The following is a 27,116-nucleotide window of genomic DNA, read 5'->3' as shown; positions in this document are numbered from 1 at the left end:
TGAGTTTTTCGATCTTCCCCCTCTAGCTCTTTAAATTTTGATGATAGGGTATCAATTTTCTATCTTTCCTTCTTTCTCATGTGGGCATTTATTGCTATAAATTTCTGTCTCAACACTGCTTTAAAGGTGTCCCAGATATTCTGGTAAGTTATGTCTTCATTCTCATTAATTTCGAAGAACATCTTTATTTCTGCCTTCATTTCATTGTTTATCCAGTCAGCATTCAAGAGCCAGTTGTTCAGTTTCCATGAAGTTGTGCAGTTCTGAGTTAGTTTTTGAATTCTGAGTTCTAACTTGATTGCACTGTGGTCTGAGAGACTGTTTGTTATGATTTCCATTCTTTTGTGTTTGCTGAGGAGTGATTTACTTCCAATTATAGGTCAGTTTTAGAATAGATGTGATGTGGTGTTGAGAAGAATGTATATTCTGTGGATTTGGGGTGGAGAGTTCTGTAAATTTCTATTAGGTTTGCTGGTCCAGGTCTGAGTTCAGGTCCTGGATATCCTTGTTAATTTTCTGTCCATTGATCTAATACTGACAGTGGAGTGTTAAAGTCTCCCACTATTATTGTGTGGGAGTCCAAGTCTCTTTGTAGGTCATTAAGAACTTGCTTTATGTATCTGGATGGTCCTGTATTGGGTGCATGTATATTTAGGATTATTAGCTCTTCTTGTTGCATTGATCCTTTTATCATTATGTAATGCCCTTCTTTGTCTCTTTTCATCTTTGTTTGTTTAAAGTCTGTTTTATCAGAGACTAGGACTGCAGCTCCTGCTTTTTTTCCTCTCCATTTGCTTGGTAAATCTTCCTCTATCTCTTTTTATTTTGAGCCTATGTGTATCCTTGCATGTGAGATGGGTTTCCTGGATACTGCACATTGACGGGTTTTGACTTTTTATCCAATTTGCCAGTCAGTGTCCTTTGATTGGGCATTTAGCCCATTTACATTTAAGGTTAATATTGTTACATGTTAATTTGATCCTGCCATTTTGATGCTAGGTGGTTTTGCCCATTAGTTGACACAGTTTATTCATTTTGTTGATGCTTTTTACCATTTGGTACATTTTTTGAAGTGGCTGATACTGGTTGTCCCTTTCTTTTTTTTTTTTTCTTCTTTTTTTCTTTTTAGAAAGAAAGAGAGAGAAAGGGGGAAGAGAGAATAGGAGTCTTGCTCTATTGCCCAGGCTGGAATGCAATCTAAAAATAGGTATTAAAAACCTCTTTTATGTCGATAATTGTGCTTAACAGCAGAGATAGGAAGGAATAAGGGAAGAAAATAAACAAACAGCCAACCAATATTTCATTTAAGTCTGTGAAATGCTATGCAAATGCTGAAGAGTGATTTACTTCCAATTATGTGGTCACTTTCAAAATAGATGTAATGGGGTACTGAGAAAAATGTATGTTCTGTGGACCTGGGGTGAAGAATTCTGTAAATAGTCACTGAGTTTACTTGTTCCAGGTCTGAGTTCAAATCATAGATGTCCCTGCTAATTTTCTATCTCGTTGATCCATCAAATATTAACAATGTGGTGTCAAAGTCTCCCGCTATTACTGTGTGGGAGTCCAGTTCTCTTTATAAGTCATTAAGAATTTGTCTTATGTATCTGGGTGTTCCGGTATTGGGTGCATATATGTTTATAATCATTGACTCCTGTTGTTGCATTGGTCCTTTTACCATTATGTAATGTCCTTCCTTGTTTCTTTCAGTCTTTGTTACTATTAAAGTCTATTTTGTCAGAGTCGAAAGTTACAACTCCTGTTTTTTGTTTTTTTTTTGCTCTCCATTTGATTGGTAAGTCTTCCACTAACCCTTTGTTTTGAGTGTTTGTGTGTCCTTGCTTATGAAATGGATCTGGATACAGCGTAGTGATGGGTTTTGACTTTTTATTCAATTTGCCTGTCTGTGTCTTTGATTGGGGCATTTAATCCATTTAAATTTAGGATGAATATTGATATTTGTGAGTTTAATATTGTCATTTAATGCTATCTGGCTATTTTGCCCATTAGTTGATACAGATTCTTCATTATGGAGATACTCTTTACCTTTTGGTAAGTTTTTGGGATGACTGATACTGGTTGTTCCTTTCTGTGTGTAGTGCTTCTTTCAGAAGCTCTTGTAAAGCAGGCCTGGTGGTGATGAAATCTCTGAGTGCTTGCTTGTTCACAAAAAATTTATTTTTCCTTCATTTATGAAGCTTAGTTTGGCTGGATATGAGATTCTGGGTTGAAAATTCTTTTCTTTGAGGATATTGAATATTGACCCCCACTTTCTTCTAGTTTGTAGGGTTTCAGCTGAGAGATCTGCTGTGAGTCAGATAGGCTTCCCTTTATGGGTAACCTGACCTTTCTCTCTAGCTGCCCTTAGAATTTTCTCCTTTATTTCAACCCTGGTGAATCTAACGATTATGTGTCTTGGGGTTGCTCTACTTGAGGAATATCTTTATGGTGTTCTCTGTATTACCTGGAGTTGAGCACTGTCCTGCCTTACTAGATTAGGAAGGTTTTCCTGAATAATATTCTGAAGAATATTTTCCAGCTTGGATTCATTCTCTTCAGGACATTCAAGTACACCTATCAAACATAAATTAGGTCTTTTCACATAGTCCCATATTTCTTGGAGACTTTGCTCATTCCTTTTTACTCTTTGTTCTCTAATCTTGTCTTCTCATTTTATTTCATTGAGTTGGTCTTCGACCTCTGATATCCTTTCTTCTGCTTGATCAATTTGACTGTTAAAACCTGTGCATATTTCACGGGGTTCTCCTATTGTATTCTTCAGTTCTATTAATTCACTTATATTCCTCTCTAAATTGTCTATTCTCTTTAGGATTTTGTTAAGCCTTTTTTCAAGGTTCTTAGTTTCTTTACATTGGGCTAGAACATGTTCTTTTAACTCACAGAAGTTTCTTATTATCCACCTTCTGAAGCCTAATTCTGTTAATGGAACGTACTTGTTCTCCATCAGTCTTTGTTCCCTTGTTGATGAGGAACTGTGATCCCTGTAGAGGGAGAGGCATTCTGATTTTGGTTATTCTCAGCCTTTTTAAGCTGGTTTACTCCCGTCATTGTAAATTTATCCACCTGTTGTCTTTGTAAATACTGACTTTCAAATTAGGTCTCTGAGTGGACGTCCAACTTTTTGATTCCCAGCACTGGAATCTGAGCAAACTATTGCACCGGCTAAAACAGCAGCATTAAGATTCATGGTGCTTTTCTGCCCAGGAATCTCTGGTCTGGCTTCCCTCTTGAGTCCCTTTTTCAATCAGCTGAATGGGCAACTCTGCCTTCCCAGAGCTCCAAACATTGACCAAAAGGGTACCCAGTCTCGTTTACTCTGCACCAAGAACTGCCGCGCTGATGCACGGCAAAACTGCTGCACCAGCCACAAAAGTCGCACTGGCGACCTGTGGGGCTCCTCCACTGGGAATCTCCTGGTCCGTGAGCAAGAAAAGTTCATCTGAAAGTGTGGTGTCCTCTCATTTTCTGTGCTTTCACTGGGATCTACAATCCTGAGCTGCTAGTAATCGGCCATCTTATATCACTCCCTGGTTGTTCCTTTCTATGTTTGGTGCTTCTTTCAGGAGCTCTTGTAAAGCAGACCTGGTGGTGATGAAATCTCTGAGCAATTGCTTGTTCGTAAAGGATTTTATTTCTCCTTTGCTTATGAAGCTTTGTTAGGCTGGATATGAAATTCTAAGTGGAACATTCTTTTCTTTAAGGATGTTGAATATTGGCCCCTACTCTCTTCTGGCTTGTAGGGTTTCTGCTGAGAGATCCACTGTGAGTCTGATGGGCTTCCCTTTGTGGGTAACCCAACCTTTCTCTCTGGCTGCGCCTAGTATTTTTTCCTTCATTTCATCCCTGGTGAATCTGAGGATTATGTGCCTTGGGGTTGCTTTTCTTGAGGAATATCTTTGTGGTGGTCTCTGTATTTCCTGGACTGGAATATTGGCCTTCCTTGGTAAGTTGGGAAGTTCTCCTGGATCATATCCTGAAGAGTGTTTTCCAACTTGGATTCATTCTCTCTGTCACATTCACATACAGCTATCAAAAGTAGATTAGGTCTTTTCACATAATCCCATATTTCTTGGAGGCTTTGTTCATTTCTTTTTACTCTTTTTTCTCTAATCTTGCCTTCTCATTTTATTTCATTAAATTGATCTTTATTCTCTGATATTCTTTCTTCTGCTTGGTCTATTTGGCTATTGAAACTTGTGTGTGCTTTGCGAAGTTCTCTTGTTGTCTTTTTCAGCTCCATCAATTCATTTATATTCCTCTCTAAGCTGTTTATTCTCATTAGCATTTCGTCAAACCTTTTTTCAAGGTTCTTAGTTTCTTTGCATTGGGTTAGAATATGTTCTTGTAGCTCAGAGAAGTTTGTTATTACCCACTTTCTGAAGCCTGTTTCTGTCAATTCATCAGACTCATTCTACATCCAGCCTTGTTCCTTTTCTGGTGAGGAGTTGTGATCTCTTGGAGGAGGAGAGGCGTTCTGGTTTTAGGTGTTTTCATCCTTTTTGTGCTGGTTTCTTCTCATCTTTGTGTATTTATCTACTTGTGGTCTTTGTAGTTGGTGACTTTCAGATGGGGTCTCTGTGTGGATGTCCTTTTTGTTGATGATGAAGTTATTTGTTTCTGTTTCTTAGTTTTCCTTGTAATAGGCCCCTCTGCTGCAGGACTGCTGGAGGTCCACTCCAGACCCTTCTTGATAAGGTAGCATTTTCTCTGTCGCCCAGGCTGGAGCACAATGGCATGATCTTGGCTCACTGCAACCTCTGCCTCCCATGTTCAAGTGGTTCTCCTGCCCTAGCCTCCCAAATAGCTGGGACCACAGATGTGAGCCATCACACTTAGCTAATTTTTTTGTATATTTAAAAGAGATGGGATTTCAAACTCCTGGCCTTAAGTGATCTGCCTGCTTTGGCCTTCCAATGTTCTGGGATTACAGGTATGAGCCACCGGGTCCAGCCCTGTTTTTCTTTCTTATAATCAGACTTTTACCTATTTTCAATTACTATTGACTTTTGTTTTTACTTTAGTGAAATATTAGCAATCTCCCCAGAGCTTATAGTCAAGGAGGAGTGGGTGACATGGTAGTTCTACCAGAGACCACTTTCATCAACGTGGTTGTCGACTTGTACACTGAGCAGCAAGCAGCCTTGTGACTGTGAAGCTTTTAAGAACAGGTACCATGGTTTAATGGCATTTTTGATGGCAGTGCCAAGCATCTAGAAGGTACTTGCCTGCTTTAATTTCTTTGAATTGTGCAAAATAAAATATTACAATTATTGCCTCACAGTGTACAAAGGAATTTTATCATACAAATCGGTGATCCTACAGGGATTGGTCATTGAGGAGAGCCTGTTTTTGGCCAATTGTACGGTGATCAAGCAAGCTTTTTTGAGACAGAAAAAGTCCCAAGAATTGAGCACAAGAAGAAAAGCACACTGTTCATCATGAATAATGGCAGTGATCATCATGGGTCTCAGTTTCTTATCACTACAGGAGAAAATCTAAATTACCTTGATAATGTCCGTACAGTATTTGGTGAGGTGCCAGAAGGCATGGACATAATTAAGAAAATTAATGACACCTTTGTTGACAAGGACTTTGTATCATTTCAGGATATCAGAATAAATTATACAGTGATATTAGATGATCTGTTTTAATGACACTCCTGATTTATTAATCCCTTATGGATCACCAGAACCTGCAAGGAAACAATTAAAGAGTTCTAGAATTGGAGCAGATGAGGAAAATGATGATTTCCAAGTAAGATCAGCTGAAGAAGTAGGAGAAATAAAGGCAGAAAAAGAGGCCAAAACTCAGGCTATGCTTTTAGAGCTGGTAGGAGACCTACCTGATGCAGATATTAAAACTCGAGAAAATCTGCTGTTTGTGTAAATTGTATCTAGTAGCCACAGATGAGGATATGGAAATAATATTCTCTAAATTTGGCCCAGTAAGAAGTTGTGAAGTTATCTGGGACTGTAAGACAGGAGAAATCCTCTTTTATGCTTTTTTTTTTCTTTTGAGACAGTCTTACTCTATTTCCTAGGCTGTAGTGCAGTGGCACGATCTCAGCTTACTGCAGCCTCTGCCTCCCAGGTTCAAGTGATTCTCCTGCCTCAGCCTCCCAAGTAGCTGGGACTACAGATAGGTGTCACCATGCCCAGCTAATGTTTGTATTTTTAGTAGAGATGGGGTTTTGCCATGCTGGTCAGGCTGGTCTCAAACTCTTGACCTCAGGTGATTTGCCTCAGCCTCCCAAAGTGCTGGGATTACAGATGTATGCTTTTATTGAATTTGAAAAGGAAGAAGATTGTGAGAAAGCCTTCTTCAAAATGGACAATGTACTTGTAGATAATAGAAGAAAACTTGGATTGTGGCCAGTCTGTTACAAAAGGTTAAATGGAAGGAAAAGGTGGGAAATACACCAAGAGTGATTTAAAGGAGTATAAAAAGGAATGGGATAAACCATCTAATTTGGTTCCAAAAGATAAATTAAGCTCAAACATGAGGCAAAATATGATTTTATACTAGATGAGCAGGCAGAAGACTCAAAGTCAAGTCATTCACACACAAGTAAAAAACACAAGAAGAAAACTCATCACTGCTCTGAAGAAAAAGAAGATGAGGACTATATACCAATTAAAAATACTAATCCCGATATCTATAGAGAACGGGAGTTTGGTCACTATGAAACAGTAGAAAGCTGTTGGGAGAAACAAGAGTAAAAAGAGAGACTAAACTTAGAACTGAAGTTGTAGATGATCTCAAGAGAGGGATGGCCGTTATAGTAGTCGTCACAAATCCAAATGCCAAACATCTTTATGAAAGAGAAAGGAGTAAAAAAGAGGCTGAAGCGGAAGTCCAAAGAAATTCAAATATAAAGAAAAATCTAAGTAGAGATGAAGGATGAAGAGGCAGAATTGAGTGGCTAACATACTCACCCTTGTCTAACTTGGAGTGCCATGAAACATGTTCAGATGTGTGTCAAAAGTTTATTTCTTTCATACCAGGATTATGGCCCTTTAGATTATTAATACTGATTATATAGGGCACTGAAAGATAACATTTTCTTTTTATACTTTTTTATACTAATTTTATTGTTATACATAAATAGTCTTAATTTTTTGAAGTCTTTAACATTTTTACTCTTTTTGAAAAATATGAAGTATTTTATACTATAAAAATACATAAATCTGTATTTATAAGGTAAAGGGATATTATAAATATCTTGGTACTCATCAGCCAGCCTAAGATATAGAATATTGCCTACACCTTAGAAGGCCCCTAAGAACCCTCTCCCTCTCAAGTGATTATTGGAATTTTGTGTTTGCCGTTTGCTTTATACATATGTATCTCTAAGTGAAATGTTAATTTTGTATGTTTCTCAATTTTGTATAAATGACATAATGTTTGTTTGCTTCTGTGACTTTCATTTTTATTGCTATATGTATTATATGAATACTTATTTTTCTCTTAGTGGACATTTGAGTTTTGTTTTTGCTGTTGAAACAATGCTGCTGTGAGAATTGTCTAGGACTTATATTGCTTGATCATGTGCTATGGGTATCTTCATTTGTGTAAAATAATGCCAAATTATAAAAAATATTAGAATTAAAGCCTTTAATGTTACTATTCGGTTATGTTAGCCAATCTTTAGGACACTTACCCCATTGTATATTTTGTTAAACATATGGTCAAAAAATAATACCTTTATGCAGATATTCCTGTTTAATGAAATATGTGTTGTAGTTAACTTCTTGGTAAAGCAAACAATGTTAAATGAGTTATATTTTCTGGGTTTTCTTTTTTATGGGCATATGGAACACTGAAGAAAATCTTATGGCCTCTGACTATAGCCATGTAAGAAACCATCTAAGATTGTATGTAGGAATTTTAGGAAATAGGGAGGTATAGGAAAAGTAATGAAATGAATTATAATTAACATCTGTTTTGTTCATTTAAGAATATTATTCCATTATTGAATTAAGTGCCTCAAAATATAAAATAAAATAATTGTATAATGCAGTAGCTGAAAGTTTGATTATTTGACTCATTGTATTATTCTAAAGTTAATATAGTGATTCTAGAGGCTTTGATAGTTTTTTTCACTTATCTTAATGTTTCTATAACTGCATTCAAGGTAATTTTGGTGGATGTCTGTGCTTCACCAGATAATAACATGTCATTTTTAGTATTCTAGCATCTAGCATGGTTTCTGGTGTTTAGAAAGCCAGCCTTGCAGTAAATATTTGTTAAATCCTTACATAGGGTTCATATTAGAGGTTTCTGTTTTAGCTGTATATGTAGCTGGGTTCAAATCACTGAACAATGATTGTTAGGGCATGCAAGTCCTATGACTATCTGACAGAGGTCAAAATTAATAGATTATATTTGTGTTGCCCATTTTGTAAAAATGCCTAATAGTTTAGATAATTGATGGCTTTTATCTTCATTTAAGGCCTGTTATTCAGTGGTGGAGGTAGTGGAAAAACTGATTTAGACTTTCACACAAAACAAGAGCTGGGTGCTCTTGCTGGTAGAGATAGGTGGGATAAAGATGGGTGATGTCAGCGTAGTCCACATTTTAAAAGATAGATTTCTACAGAGTGAGTTTCTAAGTTACATTTTAAATTCTGTTAAGTGAATTTTGATTTAGTGAGGCTCCATGGAATCAGCTTCTGAATTGTTTTTTTTGTTTGTTTGTTTGAGATAAGGTCTCACGCTGTCACTCAGGCTGATTGCAGTGGCGCAGTCATGGCCCACTGCAGCCTCAGCCTCCTGGGCTCCATGAGTCCTCCCATTTTAGCCTCTCCAGTGTCCAGGACCACAGGCGTGTGCCGCCACACACAGCTGATTTTTTAGTTTTTATAGAGATGGGGTCTCCCTGTGTTGCCCAGATTTGTCTCAAACTCCTCTCAAGGAATCCTCTCACCTTGGGCTCCCAAAGCACAAATATTATAGAGCCACCACTCCTGACCCTGAATCTTTTACACTTAGAGAAACTAGACCATCATGCCCAAAATATTGCAGGCTCTTCAAATTAAAAATTCTAATGTTTTTATAATCCCTTCTGAAGACTGTGGTAATACTGAGCTCCAACTAAGGAGAATGTGAATTATATATTAATTTGAACTTCATCGTAATATAAAAACTTGAAACTGTAAAGCAGATTTTGAGGTGGTTATTTGCTCTACACAATATCTAACTTATGTGCAAGTAAAATGATCCAATTTACCAAAATGTTATTTACACAAACTTTTTAGGAAGTCAGTTACAGAAGGTTGAGGTTCATCTGAGGTTGTAAAAACATATTGACTGAATAGTGTAATTTCTCATTGCTGAATAAAATGTTCTACTGATATTTAGCAAAATTAATATCCTAAGAAGCTATTATAAATGAAAATGAATACATCTATTCCATTCCCTTTCTAGTCTGAGTTTTAAAATTCTGAGGAATGTGGTATTCAAATAACCCCTAAAAGGAAAATAACTCATATATACTAATAATGTTCTCACATTTCTCTGAAAAGATATGCTTATATTGGATAAATACCCCAAGACTTTTTCTGGAATATTTTGTCCTTATTTTTAAAAAGTATTACTTCAGTTATAATTCCCTAGGAAATTATTCCTAACCAGCTTCATAGTTCTCCTTCTTCCAGGAAAAACTTTCACAAAACATTTTACTCTTGTCCTTGTCAGAGGAACAGAGCAAGAAGTAAGCATAATTGGACTACAAATATGGTTAGTGCTGTAGATTATGATTTTATGTATAATTGTATATTTCTACAGGCTGATTTTAATTTGTTTCTGTGTGTACTTAAGGACCAAGAGAAATGTATGTATGTGTGTATATGAGAGAGAGAGAGAGAAAAAAAGGGAAGGAGGGAGGGAGAGAGGGAGAGAGGGAAAAAGAGAGAGCAATAGCATGCGCATCCCTAAAGTTCACATTCTTTTTTCAGCAATCACTGGATAATCCCTGGCTCCTGACATTTTCTTCATACAGAGTAGAGGTTCATGATCACCTTTTCATAATACTTTAGGTAATTTCAATATACGGAGTGATAGTGACTTAGGAATTTTGCTCACTTCATGTAAGAGAAAACCAGTGATAGGTTGATAGGTGCAGCAAACCAACATGGCACACATTTACCTGTGTAAAAACCTGCATGTCCTCTGCATGTATCCTGGAACTTTAAATTAAATTAAAAAAAAAAACAGTGAACATCCAACTAGACATATTCTTGAATGTCTTTCTTGTGATTCAGAGGAACTTTACTATTTATAGTGTTATATTTCCTTCCTGGAAGCATTTGCTGAATGCTGAACACCTTAACTAAACTGTTTACCTCAGAGTTATTTGGTAAGATGTAAGTTTGCTGTGTGTGGGTTTGGAGAAAAATCAAACAGTTTAGATACAAATTCTTTCTGCTGAATCATACAATATAGATTTATAATGGCAATCCAGTTATCTGCAATTTAATTTTCTTAAGAAATGTATCATAATTTTCTCTGCTGGGGTTGGCTTTATAATATTTGAGCGGAAGATTATGTTGGTATTTAAATTCAAACTTGAAACAAGCATTGAAAAGTGTAATTACTGCATTTCTGTTGGCTAGAAATGGGTATTTTTATAGTTGATACTTGTGTATGGCAAGTTAAAACAGACATGATCCTTACACATTCAATAAGTTTACAAATCTAAATATTTTAAAGTACCATTATAACTGTCATTGGATGTTTTGCTTATGGTTTTTATCTTCTTGATCCTGTTACCATCTATATAAAAGGTTTTAAAGTGTATTCAACCTATTTTTCACAAAATAGAATGTCATACTCTCTTAGTACAGGAATTCGTATTAAATTTTCATGCTTTGAAAGTGACCTAGTGTATTTTTCTGTGTTACTGAGAAGAAAACTAATAAAATTCAACAAATTTTATTCTAAATAATTGCAAGTTTGGGTCATGTGCTTTAATGATTCATATGTAATAACATGATTAGAAGCATAGTTATCAAGACAAGAGCATTGAATGGTTTAAATTTACACCCAGAGACTTGGTATAGAAATGGAATTGGATTCTTTTTTTATTGGCGCAATGGAACACAGCTTTTATGGTTAAGAGATATTCAGACGCAGAGCGTCATTGGATTAAGTTCTTCCTACTAGCATAATCTTTGACTTTTTCTCTCTAATTTCTCCCATCCTACTGCTTACTGTATCTTGTCCTACCTCCTCAGAATTGTCTACTGAACCTCGTGTTTTGTTTCTTTTTTTCATTCTTTCCATGTCCTAATTATTACTTATTGCTTGGAATTATTACCTCTGAAGTCTTTTTTCATGCCAATTGTCTTGCATCTTTAATGTAACCATTGTACTGCTATAAGCACAGTCTTTCTTAAAGAAAACCCTCAAAAACTGATTTTGATGAAAGATTCTGTTAGTTCCTTGGAGAATTAGGGGTAAAAGACTCATCTCACTATCCTCCACTGTGTACCTTCTGTTCCTGCCAAACTGAACTCACTTTCTATTAAAAATGTTGGCTAGGTGGAGTGGCTCATGCCTGTAATCCCAGCATTTTGGGAGGCCAAGGTGGGCAGATCACCTGAGTTCGGGATTTCGAGACCACCTTGACCAACATGGAGAAACCCCCGTCTATACTAAAAACAGAAAATTAGCCAGGTATGGTAGTGCATGCCTGTAATCCCAGCTACTCAGGAGGCTGAAGCAGGAGAATCACTTGAACCCAGGAGATGGAGGTTGCAGTGAGCCAAGATCGCAACATTGTACTCCATCCTGGGCAACAAGAGCAAAACTCCGTTTCAAAAACAAACAAAAAGAAATGCTTTAGGTACATTTTTCCTGTCAGGAATACTTGTGCCTCTAATATACATGCTTTTTTGCCTGAAAACCCCTAACTGTTTTTGCAAGCAGCTTTCAAATATCACGCTTCTCTGTGCAAAATATTTCTAACATTTCCAGATAAAGAGAAGTGTAACTTCCTCTGAATATTAAAAGCACTATCTTTATGCCTTTACGTTGTATAGTCGCTGTTTAAGACACTTGTCATCTCATCTGAAATGTCAGTTTCTTGAGGGCAGGAATTCTAGACTGTTCAGGATCTCATTGCCCACCAAATATATTTCTCTACTTGAATGTTTCTATTTCACTCTAACACATTGCCTGAAATTTTACTACTTAGAGATCCTTTTGAGTTGACAGTCATTTATTTATTAACTGATTCACGGGATCTTGCTCTGTGTCCAGACTGCTGTGCAGTGGCATAATCATAGTTCACTGTAACCTCAGACTCCTGGGCTCAAGCAGTCCTTCTACTTCAGCCTTCCAAGTAGCTAGGACTACAGGTGCATGCTGTCATGCCTGGCTGTTTTTGTTTTGTTTTGTTTTGTTTAGAGATGGGGTTCCATTATGTTGTTCAGGCTGTTCTTGAACTCCTGGCCTCAGGTGATCCTCCTGCCTTGGTGTCTCAAAGGGCTGGAGTTGGAGGGGTGAGCCACTGTTTTACTTTTTAAAATTCATATCTCTGAAATGATATCCTTGAAATGCACTATCTTTTGTATGAATTAGTTCAATTAGATTATTTTCCTCATGAAATTAAATTGAGAACAATGGTACCAAGAGAATGACAGTCTTCTTGGTTATGAGACGGGAATGATGGACATAACCGCTTTTTGGAGAGAAAGTAGTAGTCTTTCAATAAGACGATATTTGGAATATGAGAATATAGTCCTTCATCTACATATGTCTCCAAATCCTAAAACCTAGAACTAAGGCAGCACTGGAGGCTCTGTTGACAAGAGTTTACAGTTTACAATAAGGTTTTTATGGTTAAGTCTATGTTAAAGGGATTCAGAAAGTTTGACTGGTGTTATATATTTTAATGTTAATGAGCAAATATTTTTGTTATTTTCTATCAGGTGTGTTGTTATTAATAAATACTATCATCAGTTTGAAATTACATACCACCTTGCTTTGACAAACCTTAAGAACTTTCAAGTAAGTTATCAAAATCCTGACCATCCCTTAAGAAAAATACTGTACTGTAATTCTTTAAACCTCCTCAGAGATCACCTTGGGGAATATATATGTTTTCTAGTCTTTTTTGTGTCCTTTTTTTTTTTGGAGCTGGAGTCTTGCTCTGTGGCCCAGGCTGGAGTGCAGTGGCATGATCTTGACTCACTGCAACCTCCACCTCCCAGATTCAAGCGATTCTTCCACTTCAGCCTCCTGAGTAGCTGGGACTACAGGCATGCACCACCATGCCTGGCTAATTTTTGTATTTTTTATAGAGACAGGGTCTCACCATGTTGGCCAGGCAAGTCTTCAGCTCCAGACCTCGTGATCTCTCCGCCTTGGCCTCCCAAAGTGCTGGGATTACAGGTGTTAGCCACTGTGACTGGCCATCCTTTTATTTTAAATGTCCTTAGAGAATTTCATTTAGAATTCTACCTCTTTTAGGGATTGATATAACTTTTGAAAATAACCAAATGTCATTAAGAACCTAATGTGGAGAGTAAGGTAGGTGATTAAGTCACATTATCTTATTTATGGTGACAGATTATGATGGTTATGCAGTGAGAGTCACTTTAAAATTTGGTTCAGACTGTCTCCAAGAGTAATTTAGACAAATGGTGTCATTCATAATACCAAAAGTCTTCTATAGTAGACTTCTATGTGTTCACCTAATCCTCTTTTCTTTTCCTCTTGAGCCTACTTCTAGGGTGTAATCCCTGCTTTGCAGTTATATATTTTTTTTCTTTACTGAACCCTGCTGCAATTAGATAAGGCTAAATGATAAACAACACTTTGATCCTTGTTCAGTTAAAAAATTCTGGTTTGATCCTCCTCATTCTTTCCTTTCCCTCATCTGCCAACTAGATGCAGAGAATCTTGCAAAGGACCCTAACCAAGGCCCTAATGGAATGGTGGAGCCATAAAATGAATGAAGTCTGAATCCATGAATGATCATCTGAAAGGCAATTTATCAATCAGAAAATATATATTGGGCTTTTATTGTGATAAGCCACTAATATATATATATATATTTATTTTGAAACGGAGTTTCGCTCTTGTTACCCAGGCTGGAGTGCAATGGCGTGATCTCGGCTCACCGCAACCTCCGCCTCCTGGGTTCAGGCAATTCTCCTGCCTCAGCCTCCTGAGTAGCTGAGATTATAGGCACACGCCACCATGCCCAGCTAATTTTTTGTATTTTTAGTAGAGACGGGGTTTCACCACGTTGACCAGGATGGTCTTGATCTCTTGACCGCACGATCCATCTGCCTCGGCCTCCCAAAGTACTGGGATGAATACAGGCGTGAGCCACCGCGCCCAGCCAAGCCACTAATATTTTTATAAAAATAAAGCTATAATTTTAAATCGTAGCTGCTAGCATTGCCACCCTTATTGTACTTTAGAGTTTGAAGAAGGTAGTCCACTAGCTGCTGCTCTTGGAGCCACTTTGAAAATTCATCTTGGGAGTTCTCTTTCCTTATCTGATTTGTCACATTGACACGTATGGTTAATTTTGTGTTGACAATACATCTGTCAATGCAAGAGGCACTCCATCAACCTATTCTATTTTCATTTTTGTAAAATTTCTGAGCATAAATAAATGAGGAAAATAAAATGACAATTGGACCTGAATTCAAGTTGTTTTTTTCACTGTCTTGTACTTTATTCACAGTGATTTTAGATGAGCCTCATGTAAAGAATATTAACGAGAAATGTGGAGCTATTCTATTTGAGGCTCTTTCCAAAAGTCTGCTTTGGTAAAGAGATCCAGAATCCATGCCAGGCAATTTTAAATTTTTGAATATTTATTTCATAGAAAGGTCTAAGGCCAATTGTGATAGCCACAAGTTTAACAGATGTTTTGTAAGTAGATGTTCTAGGTGTCAGATAAATGAAAATATGACAAAGTTCTTACTTTTTAGGAACATGTCTTCTGGTAGATAAGTCTTGCATTAATCATTTAAGGTCAAAGTAAATAGGTTTTGAATGTTAGTTTTTTTTCCTCTCCTCTCATTCAAAAGTGAAAGTAAAATAGCTAAGATATAGGTGAAAAGAGAGACAGATACAAGTGCTTGATGGTACATCTTCACAAAAAATAAGTGAGCTACATTATTTGTAATGCTTCGAATATGTGTAGTTCAGTTCTTGTCACTGGTTAATACTACATACATAGAAAGGGTTTTGAAAACCTAATCAGAAGTGAAGGGAGAGAGAAAGGAGATTAAAAAAAATCCATTGGAGCTATCTTTTTTGTGTCAACTGGCTTGGTGTAGTTTTGTTTTCCTCCTACTTTGAGATGAGCCCAGTACATCTGGAGGTATTATTCAGTTTTGTATTCTAAATGCCCCAGCTATTCTAGATATTGTTAATGATTCGGGCTGTGTCTAAAACTATCATTTGAGATCAATTCACTTATTTCTTGGGTACTTAGGGTGAATAGTGCTCTTTAATTGTTTGTTGAGGAGAAAAAATTATACTTAAATACTAACAGTAAACACTGGAATTTTGTGACTGTAGCCTATTTGTATCTCCTGGACAGTGGCATTTTGACTGAAGCACAGTGCAATCAGTAATATCAATTGACTTTTTTTTTTTTTTTTTTTTTTGAGTCCTGTGATCGTCCCAGCTTGCTGCCTGGAGAGACTTTCCAGGCCATGTCTCAGGGACGGGGAGTACAGCTGGAGCACAGGTATATTCCTGCATAGAGGGATGGGGCTGGTATCCCAAGGACACCCGTGTACCTAGAACTCACAGGAGAGAATACTGGAGAGAAGAAAGCTGCACACAGAGAGAACTCTGGAGCTCTGCAGAGTGTCACCTTTAGGTCTTCAGCTAAGTATTGATCAGCATATGCATGTGAGGAAAACACATGAGGCCAGAAAAAGAATCACCCAAAAGGACTAGAGAGAACCATTCCTAGAGCTCTCACCAGCCAGAGAATAGCCCCTGTGGCCACCAACCACAGTTGAAACCCTTCTAATTCCTGGGGCATTGAGTAGAGCACTCAGAGGGTTGTCTCAGTAATGAAGTCCAATTCAGCTTAGTCTAAAGGCTCCACTGGACCCTCCTAACAAGGCTTAAAAGCAAGTATTGGCTGGCACGGTGGTGTGTGCCTGTAGTCCCACCTACCAGAAGGTTGAGGCAGGATGATTGCTCAAGCCGGGAGTTCAAGACTGGCCTGGGAAATATAGTGAGACTGTTTTTTTTGTTTTTGTATTTTTTTTTTTTAAACAAGTCATAAAAGGATCAAACTGTGGTTTTTTTTTTTTTTTTTAAAGAAAGAGAAAGAGAAAGGGAGAGAACAGGAATCTTGCTCTATTGCCCAGGCTGGAATGCAATCTAAAAATAGGTATTAAAAACCTCTTTTATGCCGATAATTGTGCTCAACAGCGGAGACAGGAAGGAGGAATAAGGGAACAAACAGCCAACCAGTATTTCATTTAAGTCTGTGAAATGCCATGCAAATGCTGAAGAGTGATTTACTTCCAATTATGTGGTCACTTTCAAAATAGATGTAATGTGGTACTGAGAAAAATGTATGTTCTGTGGACCTGGGGTGAAGAATTCTATAAATAGTCACTGAGTTTACTTGTTCCAGGTCTGAGTTCAAATCATAGATGTCCCTGCTAATTTTCTATCTTGTTGATCCATCAAATATTAACAATGTGGTGTCAAAGTCTCCCGCTATTACTGTGTGGGAGTCCAGTTCTCTTTATAAGTCATTAAGAATTTGTCTTATGTATCTGGGTGTTCCTGTATTGGGTGCATATATATTTATAATCATTGACTCCTGTTGTTGCATTGATCCTTTTACCATTATGTAATGTCCTTCCTTGTTTCTTTTAGTCTTTGTTACTATTAAAGTCTATTTTGTCAGAGATGAAAGTTACAACTCCTGTTTTGTTTTTTGTTTTTTTTTTCTCTCCATTTGATTGGTAAGTCTTCCACTAACCCTTTGTTTTGAGTGTTTGTGTGTCCTTGCTTATGAAATGGATCTGGATACAGCGTAGTGATGGGTTTTGACTTTTTATTCAATTTGCCTGTCTGTGTCTTTGATTGGGGCATTTAATCCATTTAAATTTAGGATGAATATTGATATTTGTGAGTTTAATATTGTCATTTAATGCTATCTGGCTATTTTGCCCATTAGTTGATATAGATTCTTCGTTATGGAGATACTCTTTACCTTTTGGTAAGTTTTTGGGATGACTGATACTGGTTGTTCCTTTCTGTGTGTAGTGCTTCTTTCAGAAGCTCTTGTAAAGCAGGCCTGGTGGTGATGAAATCTCTGAGTGCTTGCTTGTTCACAAAAAATTTATTTTTCCTTCATTTATGAAGCTTAGTTTGGCTGGATATGAGATTCTGGGTTGAAAATTCTATTCTTTGAGGATATTGAATATTGACCCCCACTCTCTTCTAGTTTGTAGGGTTTCAGCTGAGAGATCTGCTGTGAGTCAGATAGGCTTCCCTTTATGGGTAACCTGACCTTTCTCTCTAGCTGCCCTTAGAATTTTCTCCTTTATTTCAACCCTGGTGAATCTAACGATTATGTGTCTTGGGGTTGCTCTACTTGAGGAATATCTTTATGGTGTTCTCTGTATTACCTGGAGTTGAGCACTGTCCTGCCTTACTAGATTAGGAAGGTTTTCCTGAATAATATTCTGAAGAATATTTTCCAGCTTGGATTCATTCTCTTCAGGACATTCAGGTACACCAGTCAAACGTAAATTAGGTCTTTTCACATAGTCCCATATTTCTTGGAGACTTTGCTCATTCCTTTTTACTCTTTGTTCTCTAATCTTGTCTTCTCATTTTATTTCATTGAGTTGGTCTTCGACCTCTGATATCCTTTCTTCTGCTTGATCAATTTGACTGTTAAAACCTGTGCATACTTCACAGGGTTCTCCTATTGTATTCTTCAGTTCCATTAATTCACTTATATTCCTCTCTAAATTGTCTATTCTCTTTAGGATTTTGTCAAACCTTTTTTCAAGGTTCTTAGTTTCTTTACATTGGGCTAGAACATGTTCTTTTAACTCACAGAAGTTTCTTATTATCCACCTTCTGAAGCCTAATTCTGTTAATGGAACGTACTTGTTCTCCATCAGTCTTTGTTCCCTTGTTGATGAGGAACTGTGATCCCTGTAGAGGGAGAGGCATTCTGATTTTGGTTATTCTCAGCTTTTTTAAGCTGGTTTCTTCCCGTCATTGTAAATTTATCCACCTGTTGTCTTTGTAAATACTGACTTTCAAATTAGGTCTCTGAGTGGACGTCCAACTTGTTGATTCCCAGTGCCGGAATCTGAGCAAACTACTGCTCTGGCTAAAACAGTGGCGTTAAGATTCATGGTGCTTTTCTGCCCAGGAATCTCTGGTCTGGCTTCCCTCTTGAGTCCCTTTTTCAATCAGCTGAATGGGCGACTCTGCCATCCCAGAGCTCCAAACGTCGACCAGAAGGGGACCCAGTTTCGTTTACTCTGCAGCGAGAACCGCTGAGCCAGCCACAAGAGTCACGCTGGCGACCTGTGGTTCTCCTCCGCTGGGAATCTCCTGATCTGTGAGCAAGAAAAATTCGTCTGAAAGTGTGGCATCCTCTTGTTCTCTGCGCTTTCACTGGGAGCTACAATCCTGAGCTCCTAGTAATCGGCCATCTTGAATCTCTCTTGTCAATTGACTCTTTTTGACCAAGTTAATAATGTCCAGTTTTGTGGCTATTTTAGAGAAATAAAGCATAATGCTATCCTCCAATATTTTATGACACTTTGCCCTACAGTTATTTATGCTGCTGGTTATTTCTTCAGTTGCTCTCGGTTCTTGGCAACACTTCTTAGCAGTTTTTTATGCACAATATTTATAGAATTAATTGTTGAGGTGGAAGGTGTTCTTTGTATTGCAGACATAAACTGGTGTTTTACTATGTTTTGTTTTACTCATGACCTCTACAAAAGTGTCATTTGTGTAAGACATTTTCCTTCAGGATATTTTCTGCAGCTTTTGGCCATTTCCAGCTTTAATGAATATTCACTTTTGGATAAACTAGTGTTACACAGCTACATATTTGATTCTTTGGTGTCAATATTTATGAAGTAGATGCTAGAATAAACATCTGTGTTTCCATATTTCTGAAGCCTTCATTCTGTTGCGTCTATTTATTCTGGGTTTACTTTAGAAAAGTATAACTAGTTGTGTTTCCTAGTCAACAGCATATTCATCATTGCTGAATTTAGGGGCACAATGTGGGGGTGGGGAGGATGCAGCTTGTAGGCTATATTTAATTTACTAGATTATTTTGCCTTAAGCAAGTCAGTGGTATTCAGACATATTTCATTATAGATTTCTGTTTATCATTTGCTTAGCAGCAGTAGATTAGCTTGACTGGCAATCATATCTTACTCAGTTAAGTAGTTACTGTTTTTCCTACACCTTTCCCCTCAATCTCTTCTACATTTAACCATGGATTTAACTGTCCACCCTGTTATTAGGCAGTTATGAGCTAATTTGTAGTTATTACATAAAGTGTTTAAGTGCTTGAATCTTTTCTTTATAAATTATATGTTAAAATACATAGTTGGATTTGGAACTCTACAACTTTTCAGTTTAGATATCATGAGAAGGGCTATTTGCTTGTCTAGGAATGTTTTCTGTATTATATTTAGCTGTTGTTCTTTATTCAAATAGGAAATAAGATTGCTGATAATTTTCCAAGGAAGAATGTTACTTCTCAGAATTAGAGGAATTGTAGGCATACAGCTATGTAAATACATCATTTTATATGGCATAATTTGATTGTCCTTTCGTAGGGATTCCATAATATTAATAACCATAATCAGCTCTTCCTTGCCTTGAAAATAAATTTAGGGATGCTTTGTTCTTTATTGACATGTCCAGTAGATGGCAGGGTGGCGTGGAAGGAGCCTGTTTATTCTGTTTGTTCCTTAAGAGGCTCTTCTAGATTTACCCCATTGCAAAGAAAAGATCTTCTACAAGGCTTTATCTTTTCTTCATGGCCCTTTCTTCAACCCCCTCAGTTCATTATCCCATCATTTGTCATGGTAAATACATTTCTCCATAGACTTCCATAGGACACACTTGGAACTTTTTGAATGTCAGGCTTGGAGGAAGAGAATAGGCAACAATCCTATTGATGATTTTAGTGTGAATGCTCCAGTTTCAGTTACTTTCCCCTCTAAATTGAGCAGGACCTGATTTCTTTACTAGGGTACTTAGGAAGAAAATGGACCTCTCTGAGGCTAGCCAATTCAATGATGTTGGAGAAATAGGAGAATTTTTCTTCCCTCCCTCCCCCACTCCCTCCCTTCCTGTCTCTCTTTTTCTTTCTTTCTCTCATATATATCTGGCACTGAAGGAATTTAATAACTTACATTTAGTTATCAGACATTCTGGAAATGTATAGTCTGAAATTTAAATGTGCTAAGAAGGAAACAATATAATTTTACTATCCTTCTATGGCCATTTTTTTCACTTAGTGGTGGAAGACTTGCCTATAGAGATACTGAACATACTGCTGCTCTCTTCTTCAAAGATGCTAGCTGAATGACTCACACCTTCCATCAGTCCTTATGTTAATTCCTTTCCAGGCTTTTGATTGAAGAGCATTCTCTAATAGATTTTCAGGAAAGATTCACAGGAATAATATTCCTTAAGTTATTGCTAGTTATATGGCAAGAACTCAGGTACAGTTTTTAAAAAAATTCTGTGTCCTTTATACTTGAAGGTCACTTTGGCTTTATTAAATATATGTGATATGTCGATTATTTTCCCCATATATAAGTATGTCCTTTCAATATGTCCTTTCAACTTATATTTTATTTTAGGAGAGTTTTTAAAATGATAGTTTTAGTCTTTTTTGTTTTGTTCCTTTGGTCATCTTCTTGAGGGACTCCTGCTATACACATATGTTGGATCTTCTTTGCCTATGTTACATATTACTTTCTCTTGAAATCTTGTCTCCTTTTTTTTTTAAATCTAAAGTTTTTTTCTTACCATTTCTGGTTTCTGTTAAGGCATTACCCATTGTGTTTTTTCATTCTTGTGCTTCTTGTAACTTAGTCTTCCTCCCTAAAACAAGTTTTGATACCTTTTCTAAGTCTTCCCTGAGTTTGATCACCTCTATTTTCATATCTTCCTTGCTGTCAAACACATCATTTCTGAGTATTTTTTAAGTACTGAGGATTTTCATCACTATTGGCATTTAAAAAAGGATTTTTAACTTATTTTGGAATATTAGGTCACAGTTTTCATCTTATATGGCCTTTCTGGCATGCTTTCATTATTCATAGGGACATCTTTTATTCTTTGTATCCTGTTAATTCTCTTATGACAACTTTAGGAAGAATCTGCTATTCTTTTCTGTTGTTCATTTTTTTAAGTAAAATGAACGTTTTTGTACTTTTAAATAAGGGGTATAGTTCAGGATAGCATTTCTGTCTTCAATGCTCTAGTGGTTCCACTTTTACTGTTTTTTTTGTTCAATTACCTTTAAAAAAATTCTCGATCTGATGTTTCCCTGACTCTGTTGTCCAACTTTTTCTCAACCTTCTCTTTTCTTTGCTTCTCAATTTTGATTAGACTCCCAGTAATTTCTCTTCATTGTTGGATTCCGTGTTGGAAATAGTTCTTTTTTCTTAGTTTTGAGAGTAGCCATATTGCTCTAGTATCTCAGACTTCATTGAGTTGATGTCCTCTTGCCTTCACTTGCAAACCAGATCCTGTAGAATACCCTCCTAATTTTGGCTGCTCTTCTAGATTGGCTCTTTACGTTTATCCATTAGTGAATTGTGTTCTGTTGTTCTCTGGACCATCAGAAGCCTGGGTGTATTCTCTTTGCTGTCTCACACAGATGCTGATACCACTATGGCTCAATTCTTTCTTATGCTTTCTTTCAACTCGCTTGCTTATATTTAGTGTTTTGCAGGGATATTTTGTGACATTATTATGTTGTAGATGGCAATACTCCTTGACTTACACTGGGGTTACATCCTGATAAACCTATATAAGTTGAAAATATTTTAAGTCAAATATGTATTTAATACCCCAGTAAACCCATTGTAAAGTCAAAAAATTGTAAGTCACATAAGTCCAAATGCTCCTTGACTTAGGTATGATGGGGTTATATCCTGATAAACACATCATAAAGTTAAAAAATTCTAAGTCGAAATATCATAAATTTGGAAACATCTGTATTGTCCTTGAATCTTTGGTTTAGCTATTGCTTAATCTATTTTGTATTGCTCTAACAGAGTATCACAGACTGGATAATTTTTTTTTTTTTTTGAGATGGAGTTTCGCTCTTGTTACCCAGGTTGGAGTGCAATGGCGCAATCTCGGCTCACCACAACCTCTGCCTTCTGGGTTCAGGCAATTCTCCTCCCTCAGCCTCCTGAGTAGCTGGGACTACAGGCACGCGCCACCATGCCCAGCTAATTTTTTGTATTTTTTGTGGAGACAGGGTTTCACCATGTTGACGAGGATAGTCTCGATCTCTTGACCTCGTGATCCACCCACCTCAGCCTCCCAAAGTGCTGGGATTACAGGCGTGAGCCACCGAGCCCAGCCCAGACTGGATAATTTATACAGAAAGGAAATTCATTTTTCACAGTTGCTGAGACTGGGAAGTACAGTATCAAAGTGATAAGGTAATGAAATTTGGTGAAGGCCTTCATGCTATGTCATCTCATGGCAAGTAGAAAGGCAAGAGAGCAATAGAGGGTCGACCTACCTCTTCTAACAACCTGCTCTTGTAATAACAACATTAATGAATTCATGAGGGCAGAGCCGTCATGGCCTAATTGCCTCTTAATGGTCCCAACTCTTAATACCATCAGAGTGGCAATTAAATTTCTGCCTGAGTTTAGGAAGGGACATTCAAGTGTAGCAGTTTTCTTCATTGCTGTCTGTCTGTTAAAGTCCATTCTGCCAGCATCTTCATATTGCTGGAATACTTGACAAAACTTTTGTATCAGGAACTATCTTGAATATTTACTTATTACCCTATTTAATGGACAGAAAATGCTGCATATATTATATAGATATACATACATATACACACACAAACACACACACATACACACTCTCCATATTTTTCCAGGTAACGGTTTCACTTCAAACACTGACAGTGTTTGTTTTTGTGTATCTAACAGTGTTTGAAATGAAACTATTTCCTGGACAAATATGGAGAGTTTGTGTGTATGTTTTGTTGGAATACTTTGACAAAACTTTTGTATAAGAAACTATCTTGAATATTGACTTACTACTCTATTTAATGGCCAGAAAATGCTACATATATTACATAGATATACATAGACATACACAAAAACACACACAAATACACACTCTCCATATTTGTCCAGGTAACAGTTTTATTTGAAACACTGTTAGATATAAAAACACAAACACTGTTAGTGTTTGAAGTGAAACCATTACCTGGACAAATATGGAGAGAGTATGTGTGTGTGTTTGTGTTTTGTGTATGTATATGTATTTCTCTATGTATGGACATCAATCCCAAATAAAAGCAGGTGAATAATTTTAGTAGTATCCTCTACTAGAAGAGTGAATTACTTTTCTATTTGTTACCTTTATTTCTCATTAAATAAAAAGCAAATTTTGAGGGAAAATGCTTTTTCCTATATGTCATTATATTGAGGAAATTATTCCCTACTTTAATTATCAAGGTATTTGACCAATAATATTAGATAGCACTTTGAGAGGCTGAGGTAGGCAATTCACTTGGGCCCAGGAGTTCCAGACTGGCCTGGGCAACATGGCAAAACTCTGTCTCTACAAAAAATACAAAAATTAGCTGAGTGTGATAGCATATGCCTGTAGCCCCAACTACTTGGGAAGCTAAGGCAGGAGGATTATGTGAACCTGGGAGATCAAGGCTGCAGTGAGCCGAGATTGTGCCTCTGCACTCCATCCTGGGTGACAAGAGCAAGACTCTGTCTCCAGAAAAAGAGAAAGCCCATTTTATAACCTTTATGGTTGTGCGTTTTTTAAAAAAAGTTGTTCTTTATAAATCGAGATGTAATAGTGAGTCTGTCTCATTTGATTAAAAAAATGTTCTTGGCTTTGGTGCTTTAACTAGAAGTTAAATTCACAGAATTTTGTAAAATGTTGTTTTCTGATTAGGAATATTTGTGTTCCTTTCCTTACAATGTGACTTTCCACCTTTAGTCATTATTTTAGTTGTTTTTGTAACTGCTAATACTTTGGGATTACTGCTTTAGTATATGAACTCATTAGTCATAATGGATTTTAGATGTGTGGAATTTCATTAACAATTGATTTGAAATTCATAAAGCTGAAATCTCCTACTAATTACTACTTTGCTAAAGTTCCTTAAAGGACTATCATTCTGCCCCCTCCCAAGAAAATGAACTTAAAAAAATCTTTTGCCACTTATGTAATTAAAAAAAATGTATTCCAGGGCCGGGCGCAGTGGCTCACATCTGTAATCCCAGCACTTTGGGAGGCCGAGGCGGGTGGATCACGAGGTCAAGAGATCGAGACCATCCTGGTCAACATGGTGAAACCCCATCTCTACTAAAAAGTCCAAAAATTAGCTGGGCACTGTGGCGTGTGCCTCTAATCCCAGCTACTCAGGAGGCTGAGGCAGGAGAATTGCCTGAACCCAGGACGGGGAGGTTGTGGTGAGCCGAGATCGCGCAATTGCACTCCAGCCTGGGTAACAAGAGCGAAACTCCATCTCAAAAAAAAAAAAAAAAAAAAAAATGTATTCCAAATATCAGAGCTCCATCTTAATTTGTTGGGCACTTTTTCAGTGCTTGTTAGCAGGCTTCTTGTAGCCATATTAGTGATGCTTCCTTTTCAGGCTTGTTGCAAAGATACTTTCTTTTCTTTGAAAATAGACTCAAGACCTCCTTCCAAATGTCTTATCTCAACTTCTCTGTCATTTGACATAAGTTTGTTGGGTGAGCCTGTATCCTAGAGATTCATGCCTAAATGGCTACCTGACTACATTTTTTGGTTTGTTTGTTTTTCCTGATGGACCTCAGGCTACAGAGTTGTGTCAGGCCTCTTTTGGTCAGATGCATGTTTGTTTCTCTTGTCAGCTTCTTGGTTGGTTTCTTTCCAGATTCTGCAGGGCAGCCATATGGTCATTTCTGCATTTTTTTCTAGATTGCTTCTGTGGCAGGATTCCAGGTTTGGTTGATTAGTGTTTCAGAATCTACCCATACTGAGAGAGCTTCAGTTTTTGCCCTTTCATTTTGTTTCAGACAGCATATTCACATCTAGTATCTTTCCCATCACTTATCTGAAGTTCATTTGAATTTGGTGATTTTATTTTATGTGGCCCATGTATTTGGCTAAATTTTCATCATTTTATATGCCAAGGAAGAAGACCATTAATGGCTGCTGAAGTGCCTAGATTGTGCTAACTTAGTAATACTAAATCTAGTAATAATGGGGGACTATTGGATGATAAATACTAATGTACATTAGTTTGGGTAAAAAAACATACAGTATCCTTTTCCACATCTTGTATTCTCAGTTATTTTGTTCTTACCTTTTTTTTGAAATTTATTTTGAATATCATTCTCTGTGTGAGACAAGGAGAAATTACTCTTAATGCTAATAGCAATAATACATTAAAAAGTATAGCTTTTGTGGTATTATTTCTCATTACAGAATTAATGAAGTAAAGTTCTATTAATAAAATTGAGTTTTAGCAAATTTATGCTTAGCCTTAGTGACCCAATAGCAGGAAAAATCCCCACCTGGATTTATTTATGACTATTTTTGATCTCAGGTAGCTTAAGAACATATCATTTCAGGATATTTTGAAGTTGAAGAAAAGCAACTTAATGTCTTGTATTTGGTCTGTTCTTAATTAATTTGTTATTTTGATTTTAGTGAAGATTGAATTAATAAGTAAAGTTAAACATCATGAAAACCTCACTGACTGTTAAAGGTTTTATAAAGTAGCTATAGAGGCTGGGTGTGACTCAGGCCTGTAATCCCAGCACTTTAAGAGGCCAAGGCGGGCAGATCACTTGAGGCCAGGAATTCAAGACCAGTCTGGACCTGGCCAGCATGGTAAAACCCTTTCTCTACAAAAAATAACAAAAATTAGCCAGACGTGTTGGTTCACATTTTTAATCCCAGCTATTTGGGAGTCTGAGACATGAGAGTCACTTGAACCTGGGAGGCAGAGGTTGCAGTGAACTGAGATCATGTACTGCACTCCAGCCTGGATGACAGAGCAGGACTCTGTCTCAAATAAATAAATAAATAAGTGAGGTGGCTTTAGAATATTATATCTAGTTTATAGAATTTTCAGACTCAGGCTTAAATTATTTAATGAAACTAAATTATTAAAATCTAAATTTCACTTTGCTTATATATTAGAGCAGTCTTTGATTTAATTTTACTCTGGCACTTTCATTTTATAGGAGACCCTACTTTATTTCTTTTTCAGACTTAGTTTTTGAGGAGGTAGGTTTTTGTTTTGTTTTGCTTTGCTTTGTTTTTTTGAGTCAGAGTCTCGCTCTTGTTGCCCAGGCTGGAGTGCTGCAGTGGTGCGATCTCAGCTCACTGCGATTCTCCTGCCTCAGCCTCCTAAGTAGCTGGGATCAAACGTGCCCGCCACCACCCCTGGCTAATTTTTGCGCTTTTAGTAGAGATGGGGTTTCACCATGTTGGCCAGGCTGGTCTCGAACTCCTGACCTCAGGTGATCTGCCCACCTCAGCCTCCCAAATTGCTGGTATTACAGGTGTAAGCCTGTACAGGTGACTGCATCTGGCCAAAGCACCACTTTTATTTTAACTACTTTTAACTTTTATTTGCATACAAAATGCCTCATTTCCCTGGCTTTTTCCAGAGAAGCTATACTGTACTTTGTTACTTTCTAATGTTTGTAAGCATTCTGCCTTAGAGTGTTTTGTATTTAGGTTTTAAAGTTCTTATGGTCATGGCCAGCACTTAATTTAATGGTAGCAAATGACCTTTTGAAGGAGCTGACTACATGTTTAAATTTATTAAATCTGAAAGTTCAGCTGCTAGTCACAGATTGCAAAGGATT

The 27,116-nt window shown here is 37.1% G+C and overlaps 1 protein-coding gene and 1 pseudogene across 5 annotated transcripts in view; both read left to right on the top strand.

Annotated features, from left to right (window-relative positions):
- Positions 1-27,116, top strand: part of GLCCI1 (glucocorticoid induced 1) — a 145,664-nt gene that overhangs the window by 14,542 nt on the left and 104,006 nt on the right. The gene's annotated exons all lie outside the window — the stretch shown is intronic.
- On the top strand, positions 4,964-7,040 carry LOC103794831 (peptidyl-prolyl cis-trans isomerase-like 4; annotated as a pseudogene).

This window comes from Callithrix jacchus, chromosome 11 (genome assembly GCF_049354715.1).
Source record: "Callithrix jacchus isolate 240 chromosome 11, calJac240_pri, whole genome shotgun sequence".
NCBI lineage: Eukaryota > Metazoa > Chordata > Mammalia > Primates > Cebidae > Callithrix > Callithrix jacchus.
Note: the sequence above shows the minus strand (reverse complement) of the source record. Positions and strands in the feature narration are given on the sequence as shown.